The sequence below is a fragment of the Bos indicus genome, chromosome 7 (assembly GCF_029378745.1).
Source record: "Bos indicus isolate NIAB-ARS_2022 breed Sahiwal x Tharparkar chromosome 7, NIAB-ARS_B.indTharparkar_mat_pri_1.0, whole genome shotgun sequence".
Taxonomy (NCBI): domain Eukaryota; kingdom Metazoa; phylum Chordata; class Mammalia; order Artiodactyla; family Bovidae; genus Bos; species Bos indicus.
In genome coordinates this window covers 75,016,444-75,026,661 of record NC_091766.1, presented here as the reverse complement: position 1 = coordinate 75,026,661, position 10,218 = coordinate 75,016,444, and positions in this window count along the sequence as shown.

The window sequence follows — 10,218 nt, the reverse complement described above, 5'->3', positions numbered from 1 at the left end:
TGTTTGAAAGCCTCTTTCCCCTTTCTGGAAATACTCATATTCAAAGTTGGCTTGCTTTGCTTATTACCCCACATAAGAAAATTTCCAAATAGCAAAAACAACAACAACAACAACAAAAATGGCCCCAAACCCATTATAAATCCCCAAGTCTCAGAAAACAGACATTTTGGTAGAACACACAAGTGTACAGAAAATAACATCAAAAAGGGGGAGCAATAGCATAAAAAGCCAACAGCAGGGAAGTGATTAAATATACTGTTACATTCACAGCTTACAATAGTATGACATAGATATATTTAAAGATTGCTTGTTGTCATGGTTAAATGTTTATGATAGCACATTGAACAAGACAAGGTATGGAGAAACACACACAGAGAAATCCATGCAAAGGAGTGTGTGGATGGGGGAGCAGCCCTCTTGTATGTGACATAATGGTTTCTAAGAATTTGGGATAATAAGATCTATCTGTTAAAGAATGCAAAATATTTAGCATATGGCAAATGTTCTGTCAATATTATTAAACACACACACACACACACACACACAACTGGATGAAAACAAGCCAAAACAATTGACAACGACAATTTCTGTGTGGTAAGAGTGTGAGCTATCTTATTTGTATGTGTGGCTTGCTTACCTCTCCCCCCTCCCCCGTTTTCTATAATGAACATCCATGATATCTCTGTTTTTTTCAGTCAGGAAAAAAAACTTGTCTTCTGCCAGCCATGCTAATTTCACCTGGAAATTAAAGGACCCATAACTGACCAGGCATAATGTTCGATTGCAGGCAGCCAGAGACAGTCCTGTAATTGAACAAACAGACCTGCTTTCACTGGCAGCAAGAGTATTTATGTCCAAAGAGAGCACAGTGCTTCCCTTATGAAGGCTGAGAGCTTGACATACATAGAGTGAAACAGGTTTTTAAAAAGTGTGCACACTGGCCCAAGTTTCTCAAAAAGCCTAAGGGAGACCACATATTCCTTGACAAAAGTTATTATTAGATACACATTAAATCCAGAGTCCTGAAGTATGTGTTTAGCTTGGTATTAACACTTAAAGAAAAGGAGGCTTGATTATTAATAAACATATTTCTTACTTCATCTGCTGAGGGATGCTTTGGGAAACTAAAGCATTACACTACCCTGTGGACATTCTCCAAGCTTGAGGGTGGGTGCCTTACGTATGTAAGGTGAAAAGCATCAACAAGTTCCTAACAAGGGCCCCGTGATGGCTAGGTCTGAGGTTCTGTCACCGCTTCTGAAAGGTCTCATTTCACATTATCATTCCCCTCCCTACCCTTTTCAATGATAGAACTTACAAGGGTTTTCTTGTAAGTTCTTGAGAAGACCTCTTTCAGAAAGATCCCACACAAAGTCCCTTGGAATGGATCCATCTGTATGGACTGAATTGTAGTCCCCCCAATTCATCTGTTGAAGCTTTGACCCATGATATGACTATTTTAGAAGATACGGCTTTTAAGAAGATAATTAAACAAAGTCACAAGTGTGGGGCCCTAATTTTATGACTGGTGTCTTTCTAAGAGGAGGAAGAGATATCAGAGCACGATCTCTGTGCACAGAAAGGAAAGGCCACTTAAGCACACAGTTAAGAAAGCACCCACTGTCTGCCAGCCAGGAAGAGATCTCACCAAAAACCCACCCTAATGTATGGAGAGAGTAACACGGAAACACTACCATATGGAAAATAGATAGCCAATAGGAATTTGCTGTATGACTCAGGGAACTCAAACCGAGGCTCTGTGACAACCTAGAGGGGTGAGATGGGGAGGGAGGTGGGAGGGAGGTTCAAGAGGAGGGGACATAGGCTGATTCATGATGATGTTTGGCAAAAACCAACACAATACTGTAAAGCAATGATCCTTCAATTAAAAATAACTAAATTAAAAAAAAAAAGAAAGAAATCCACCCTAACAGCACCTTGATGTGGACTGCCCAGCATCCGGAAGTTTCTTTAAGCCACGGAGTCTGTGATATCTTGTTATGGTGGCCTGAGTCAATTAACTCATCAGTCTTCTTTTTTTTTTCAGGAATAAGTTTTATTACACATATGAAGTAAATCATGTGTCCATTATTAATTTTTTTTTCTTGGTTGCAAATAAGTGGTAATCTTTTTGCCTTTGCTCATGCTTAGCTGTGTCTAACTCTTTGTGACCCCATGAAATATAGCCAGGCAGGCTCCTCTGTCCATGGGATTTTTCAGGCAAGAATACTGGAGTGGGTTGCCATTCTCTTCTGGGGATCTTCCCAAACCAGGGATCAAACCTATCCTGTGTCTCCTGTGTCACCTGCATTGCAAGTGGACTCTTTACCTGCTGAGCCATCACGGAAGCCCAATAAGCAGTAGGTATGCACCAAACACCATATGACATGAGTTGAAGGTTTACAACCACACAACATGATAACCTATGTCTGTGTAACCAATTAATAAGAGTATCTTGAGTATAAACATTTTAAAATGTAAGGTTTTAAAATGAAAAATATGACTTAGGGAAAAATTCTTAAAATAATTTCAAACTATTATTTAGTATTTACATGGACTAATAAATATGAATGTGACTATTGCCTTTTCCTTTTCATTAGTAATTATTTCTATTTCTTTCCAGGCTAGTAGTATATCTGAATATCTTTAATCCACAGCTTACACAAAAATTTAACCACTCCACATTCAAGAATCTAAGGAAACAGATTCTACAATGGTTAGATTGACCAAGTTTTGAACTCCTCCATTTTAATTCCCTTTTCATAAAGATCAGGCTAAAGGGGTATTTGCCTCTTATATGGATCTATTCCTATTACTTGATGGTTCACTTTATTCTGGCTTGACTATTTGTCTGAAGAACTAGATACATAAGAATCAAAATAGCTTCCTCTGATTACCAAATAAATGAATAATGAAAAATATGCAAAAGCCATCTGGGTCTACACAAGCCAATCCTAGATATCATGATTGTTCCCTTTAAGGCTGCTGAGATTTGAATTATAGAAAACTGATGGGAAAATTCTTTTGAGTTGTTCAGCTAAGTTACTGAGAAGCACAGAAGGGATCATGGAGATTTTATCTTTGACATTAACTGAAAGGAAGTTCCATGGAAAGCAAAATGCACTTATGCTTCAATGCTCTCCAAAATGACCAGCAAGTCACTCTAAAATTTACTTCTGAAAAGGAGTCAGCTTTGTATTGACTTTATGGGAGCCGGATTTTGTTAATTGGAAGCTCATCTATGAACAGACATCTAAAAGTTCAATGAAGAACTGTAACACGCTTTTAGAACACGTTTCTCTTCATCTGTTGTCTAACAGAGCAGTCAGTATTGGGACCTGTACCTTTTTCTTAAGATATAAAAGTCCAGTTATTGCCGCAACATACGTTCGGTGAGCTGGTGACTTCTGGAGGGCAGGGTTTGGGTGGCCTCTTTTATTGATTTGCTTGACCTCAGAAATACACAGTAAATAGCATTCTGGTCAAATTGAAAAGAGAAACTAGACTCCCAACACTGCCCATACCAATCTCAACCCTTCATTGATTTAAAAAAAAGAAAAAGGAAAGGCAACAACAAAAGAAAAAACACCCACAAAAACAACAGGCACCAAGCCACAGCAAGCCCATTATAAATAAAGTGATCTGCTTTAGCAAAGAGGCCTGGTGTTCTCCAGCTAATTTAAAAATTACCATGCATTAAGCTAAAAAATGGTAGCTCTTTATATGGTAGACAAAAGGGGGAACCAGGAAGACCATCTGTGATTGAGCAAGAATTGTGTTATGTTAGAGGAAGGGATCCTTGTTATGTTAGAGGAGGTGTCCTAGGCCTACCACGACTTCATCCTAACTTTTCTGACAATAGTGTCTGTAATACAACAGAAGACCTTCCAATGAAGAGTAATAAATCCAGACCTATTTAGTGATTCTTCTCACTACCTGGTATTAAAGTACACATTTATTTTCACTTGTATATTGCCCTTGAGCACCACCAGAATCAAACCCATAAAGGCAGTCACCTCCATTTCCTCAATATTCGATGAATAAATGAATTGATGGATGAAACATAATGGACTGAGATTGTTGCATTTGCTTTCAGCATGCTCCTGAAGATGAAATTCAAGTGATTTGGAGGGAGGGAAATGGAACTATTAATACTATAACCAGAACATTATCCCTTGATTGTTAGGCAAAAACTGGGAAAAGTCACCTGATATAAAATAGAGAAATCATGGTCCATTGGTTAAGATTCCCAGTGCAGGGGGCTCAGGTTCCACCCCTTTTCAGGGCACTAGATTCTGCATGCTGCAACTAAGACCCAGTGCAGCCAAATTAAGAAAAAAAAAAAGAGAGAGAGAAATCTTATTGGGAACTATCAAAGAATACTACATCCTACCATCAATGACGACATATAAAAACCATAATATAAGTACAATGCAAAACTATACAGTCATTTAAAAAAAATCAAATCACAGAATATATTTCAAGGGGGAAAATGTGACTGCATGTATATTAGGCGAAAATGGCAGGTAGCAAAGGCATCTACTTAATAATTTAATCCCACACCACTAGATACTCAGTAATCATCATTAGATTAATTCAATGTAAGATTTCCTTTGCACTTATTGCTGCTTTTTGGAGGTGTCTGTATAGACATGTATTCATATATAATTAGAAACGGTTCCATGGAGTTCAGAAAGACTTTGCTTCAGCCTGAAGCTCACAACTGGATCATAGGACTACAATTACTTCCCTCATATTCATATCATCTACCCTTTGGAGACAGTATGGGTGAATGAAAGCAATAATCTTTAAAGAAATAGGACTCTTGGAACTTTTCCTAGTGGTCCAGTGGTCCAGACTTTGCCTTCCAATGCAGGGGGTGGAGGTTCGATTCCTGGTCGGGAAGCTGAGATCCCACATGCCTCAAGGCCAAAAAACCAAAACATAAAACAAAAGCAGTATTGTAACAAGTTCAATAAAGACTTGAAAAATGGTCCACATCAAAATGATCTTAAAAATTGGGGTAAGAATGGATACATGTATTAATATATGTATGGCTAAGTCCCTTGCTGCTCACCTGAAACTATCACAACACTGTTAATCAGCTATGCTGCTAAGTCGCTTCAGTCGTGTCCGACTCTGTGCAACCCCACAGACGGCAGCCCACTAGGCTCCGCCGTCCCTGGGATTCTCCAGGCAAGAACACTGGAGTGGGTTGCCATTTCCTTCTCCAATGCATGAAAGTGAAAAGTGAAAGTGAAGTCGCTCAGTTGTCTCCAACTCTTCGAAACCCCATGGACTGCAGCCTACCAGGCTCCTCCGTCCATGGGAGTTTCCAGGCAACAGTACTGGAGTGGGGTGCCAGGGCCTTCTACCCCAATTCAAAATAAAAAGTTTTTTTAAAATCTTTAAGGAAAAGAAATAGCTTGAAGAAAACAAACAAAAACAAATCTGCCTCTTAACCTGGTCTGTCAAGCTCTCTGGACCCAACCAGTATCAACATGGCTTCTCTGACTATCCTCAGAACCTGATCCTTTCCTCTCCCTTTAGATATCTTTCTTAATGTATAGATTAGAGTCTTGCCTCCCTTGCCTTTTGTCCATCACAGATCTCTTGCAAGGAGGCGGCTCCTGTTACAGGCAGGATCAAGTGCCCTCTTAGGATGTAATATTAACCCACAAACTGTCTCAAACTGAAACAAAATCTCCTTACAGCTGCAGGTTTACTTAATGCCTACCACATAGGGTCATTTCAAGAACATGTGGTAATCCCAAAGTTAGATTCCCAGGGTGGGGTTGGGGAGAAGTTTCTGGAGCATGTCCTCTCAAAGTAAACAAATATATACGAGATTCACCCGAGGAGCTAGCTAAATGAGATGTTTCCATGACCTCTCTTCCAAGATTCCCTTTTAATAGGTCATTTTTATTGTGTATGTTGAATAGATTTCTAAGGCAATTCTGCAGCAGATAACCCACAGATCACACCTAGAAACAGTGCTTCCAGACTTTAATGACACAGGGAAGACAGTGAGGCGAATGGAAGTGCCTCAAAATTTTACCCCAACTCTGAGTGCAAGTCAAAAGATTTGCCTCTAGCTAGCTATAAAAAAAAAAAAAAAAAAAAAAAACTGAAGTAATAAAAAAGATTTTCAGAGCATTTGACATTTATATCTCAATTCCTTCCTTTAGGAATGTGATGGCATTCTTACCTGGGAACTTTAGGCAATACTGTTTTGCATTTATAGTTTATTTTGCTCAGTAATTATTTGCAAAACGTTTTGCAGGGTATATTTGGTCTCCCCAGATTGACCATAAACTCCTGGGGTAGTTTGAAGGCTTTAAAAAAAACTTTTTAAATGACATGTTAAGAAAGAAAATGTGCTTGGCTCAGCTCTGTTGATGCAAGTGATGAGAGGTCACGAGGTGTGTATTTTATACTGCCTCTCATTTAGCTCTAGGTCTGGAGTCAGATCCCTTTTAAACTAGAGATAAATATTAGGTGGAGATACTAACGTTTTAAATTAAAGAAAGCTTTTATTTTGTAATGAGGGCAAGTTTCATTTTAATGCAACAGTCCTCAAAATGCAGTCCACAACCAGCCAAATTAAAATGACCTTATTAAAAATGCATGTTCTCAGGCCCCTCCCAGACCCCTTGAATCAGAACTCAGGCAGTGCACCCAGATATCTGGTTTCAATGAGTTCTCCAGGGACTGCTTCTGTCTTAGCCCAGGCCGCTACAACAAAATACCAAGACTAGTGGGGGCAGGAGGGAGGATCTAAACAGCAAACTTCCGTTGCTCACAGTTTTGGAGGCTGGGAAGTCCCAAGATCAAGGTGCTGGGAAATTCAGTCCTCAGTGAGAGCCTTCTTCCTGGTTTGTAGATGGCCGCCTTGGATCTCCATTAGGGCGTGCAGGCTCCTCCTCCTGGGGCCTGGGGGGTCTCTAGTTGCAAAGCACAGAACTTCTCTACCTGTGGAGCACGAGCTCTCAAGCATACAGACTCAGTAGCTGCCATGCTCAGGCTTCTCTGCTGCTGCTAAGTCACTTCAGTCATGTCCAACTCTGTGTGACCCCACAGACGGCAGCCTACCAGGCTCCCCTGTCTCTCGGATTCTCCAGGCAAGAACACTGGAGTGGGTTGCCATTTCCTTCTCCAATGCATGAAAGTGAAAAGTGAAAGGGAAGTCGCTCAGTTGTGTCCGACTCTTAGCGACCCCATGGACTGCAGCCTACCAGGCTCCTCCGTCCATGGGATTTTCCAGGCAAGAGTACTGGAGTGGGGTGCCATTGCCTTCTCCGCAGGCTTCTCTAGTTGGGCTTAATTGCCTGGGAGGCAAGTGGGATCTTAGTTCCAGACCAGGGATAGAACCTTCAGCCCCTGCATTGCAAGGCAGATGCTTAACCACCGGATCGCCAGGGAAGTCCCAGCTGCCTTCCTGATGTATACTGACATGGCCTTTCCTAGATGCGCTCTCTTCCTCTTAAAATGGCCTTAGATTCCATTATTGAAGGCCCTACCCTCAAGACATAGTTTAAATTGAATTACCTCCCAAAGCCTTGCCTCCAAATATCATCACACTAAGGGGCTAGGGTTTCAACATGTGGATCTGAGGACACATTTTATCTGTAACGTGTTCAAATGCACACTTAGATTTTAAGACTGGGGTTGAAAGGGATGGTGGAATCTGTTTTATTATTTAAAACAAACAAAAAAACTTGAAGTCAATAAAATAGTAAAGCTAGCATGTAATCAAAGTGTACAATCTGCTTGATAGAAAACACTATTCATAAAGTATTAGATGTGCATGGAAAGATTCCTCCATATACACATATAAAATAAATGCACAGAAACAAACGGGAATATTTCTGTTGCATTTTACAAACTACTTTGTCTCACTCGATCTCAGTGGACTCTCCTAACTTCCCTGAGATGAAAATTAAGTCCTATTACTTCCCTATTTAACAGGCAAAGGTACGAAGCTCAGAGATGACCTGGGACGAGTCACATGGTCCCCAAGCCGCCTAAATTCTGTATTCACTTCCCTCCACCAAACTGCATTTCCTTATTATAACAAATGAATTCCCGTCTTTCACCTTGTTTCTCAAGGATTGAGGTAAATGTTATCTTCTGAAGCTCCTTGCTCGTTTGTTTGTTGTCTGCAGACCTTTTCTTCATTCACAAATTAACAGCTTGTCCTCGTATTAGCCAGATGGATGGCTGCACCTGGTTAATTGGAGTTGTAAGATGGATAAGTGGATTAAAGAGCACAGCAGCTGGAGTGCTCACTGCTGGCCAGACATAATTAAGAAAGGAGGAGTGAGCAAGTTCTACTGGGGCTTTGGTGAGGAAAGGGCTCAGTGGACTGATTTCCTGGAACTGCTTCAGTTGCTAAATTATGAGAGGCACTCGCTGCCGCGTTGGGAGAACACTGCAATTCTGCTGCTGAGAGGGCACAAAATTCTGCTCTCTCCCTAAGATGTTCAGCATTTAAATCAATGTTTCTCAGAGTTTGTCTATCGACCGTCTATCTCAGAATCATCTGGATGTTTATTAAAAATACAGATTTCTTGACCTCATCCAAGGCCCACTAATTTAGGGGGTCGGGGTTCGTGGTAGGGACCACGATAATAAAAGGGGAAAAGTGCATTGATAATAAAAGGGGAAAAGTGAAAGTGTTAGTTGACAGTCGTATTTGACTCTACGATCCCATGGACTGTAGCCTGCCAGGCTCCTCTGTCCATAGAATTCTCCAGGCAACAATGCTGGAGTAGGTAGCCATTTCCTTCTCCAGGGGATGTTCCCAACCCAGGGATCGATCCCATGTCTTCTGCAATGCAGGCAGGCTCTTTACCATCTGAGCCACCAGGGAGGTCCATCTTCCTCTAAAGATGGGACCCACTGACCCAGCACATCCTCAAACATGTAGAATTCTAGAATCACCTAAAAAAGACTTCACAACCAACACTTTGGGAAAAATAACTCTGGTAGAGCCCTTGGCTACCAAAACCTATAGCAACAGAATATCCAAATCCCCAAAGTCCTTGACCAATCAGAGTCTATTGTCAGAATACAAGGTTTTGGATGTCTCAGAAGCCTCCTGAGACATCCGTTAGAAACACACTTTCTCAGCCTCAGCCCAGAAGTTGTGAATCAGGAAGTCTGGGGATGAGGTACCCTCAGGACGAGTCTGGGGTATGCTGAAACTGGAGGACCATTGCTCTAGACCCATACTGCTCACCCTTCAGTGCATGTATGAATTACCTGGAGATCTTGTTAAAACGCAGATTGTTTCAGTAGGTTTGGGAGTGAAAAATCTCCCAAGTGATGTTGATGCTGCTGGCTCATAGACTCTGAGGAGCAAAACTCCAGGCTATTTTTTAATCTAATGGCGTTAGGAGAAAATTCATGTTTAAAAAAAAAAAAAAAAAAAAGAGCAGGTCCCCAGGCCTAGGTTGAAATGGTTGGTTAATCAGCACATTCCAAGCAAAGAAAGTAAAGCTGCTCACTGCTATGCACAAACCAACAGAACACTGTAAATCAACTATACCCCAAGAAAAATTAAAAACAAAAAAGAAGTGATGCTGCTAAAATACCATCAGTTAGCTTTGAGCTCTGATACTAGGGATGCATTTGCACTGACTGTCCCACAGGCCATCCTCTGAAACTGTGATAACTGTTAATAAGATCACAGGTTTTTACGTGGCTAGGAAAGGAAGTTAAAAATGGCTTTCCAAGGATCAGACTCTGACCCAATTTATAAACATTGTCATCAATCAGCTAATAAGCTCTGACAAATTATCCCAGTTCTCTCTACGGTGACACTGTGTCATGTAAACAGCTCCGGTCAGGGGCGTGGGGACTCCTAGTGCTCACTCATGTCACTTTACTGGGCCCTCACACATGGAGAGATGTTTTAGGGTCTTTGTTTCCCAGGTGGCTCAATGGTAAAGAATTCTCCTGCCAATGCAGGAGATGCAGATTCCATCCCTGGATCAGAAAGATTCCTTGGAGGAGGAAATGGCAATCCACACTAGTATTCTTGCAGGGAGAATCCCTTGGACAGAGGAGCCTGGCAGGTCGCAGTCCATGGGGCCACAGAGTCAGACATAATTTACCGACTGAGCACACACACACACTACCCTTGCAAGTCTGTATTCTCTGACCCCTTCAGCCCAATTATTATACTTGATGTATTGCTTCTGCAGCTGCACACTA